The sequence below is a fragment of the Gekko japonicus genome, unplaced genomic scaffold (genome assembly GCF_001447785.1).
Source record: "Gekko japonicus isolate JY-2015 unplaced genomic scaffold, Gekko_japonicus_V1.1 scaffold394, whole genome shotgun sequence".
NCBI lineage: Eukaryota > Metazoa > Chordata > Lepidosauria > Squamata > Gekkonidae > Gekko > Gekko japonicus.
The window spans coordinates 367,205-367,456 of NW_015173135.1; positions in this window are offsets into that span (position 1 = coordinate 367,205).

The following is a 252-nucleotide window of genomic DNA, read 5'->3' on the forward strand; positions in this document are numbered from 1 at the left end:
CCCAAAGGCCAAAGTAGGTGACAGGACCAAGCTTAGTTGCCTACCAACAGGCACTGAGGGGAATGTAGGGTTGCCAGCTCTAAGGAGGGAAATACCTGGAGGTTTTGGGGGTGGATTCTGTAGAGGGACGGGCAACGGAGGCATCGGCCTTCCGTCCCCCACCTCGCCCCCCCAATCTCGGCCCGGGCGACCGTGGCTCCCGCCATCGGCTGGCCAACTCCAGACCCCCCCGCAGCCACTCCAGCCAGGCGA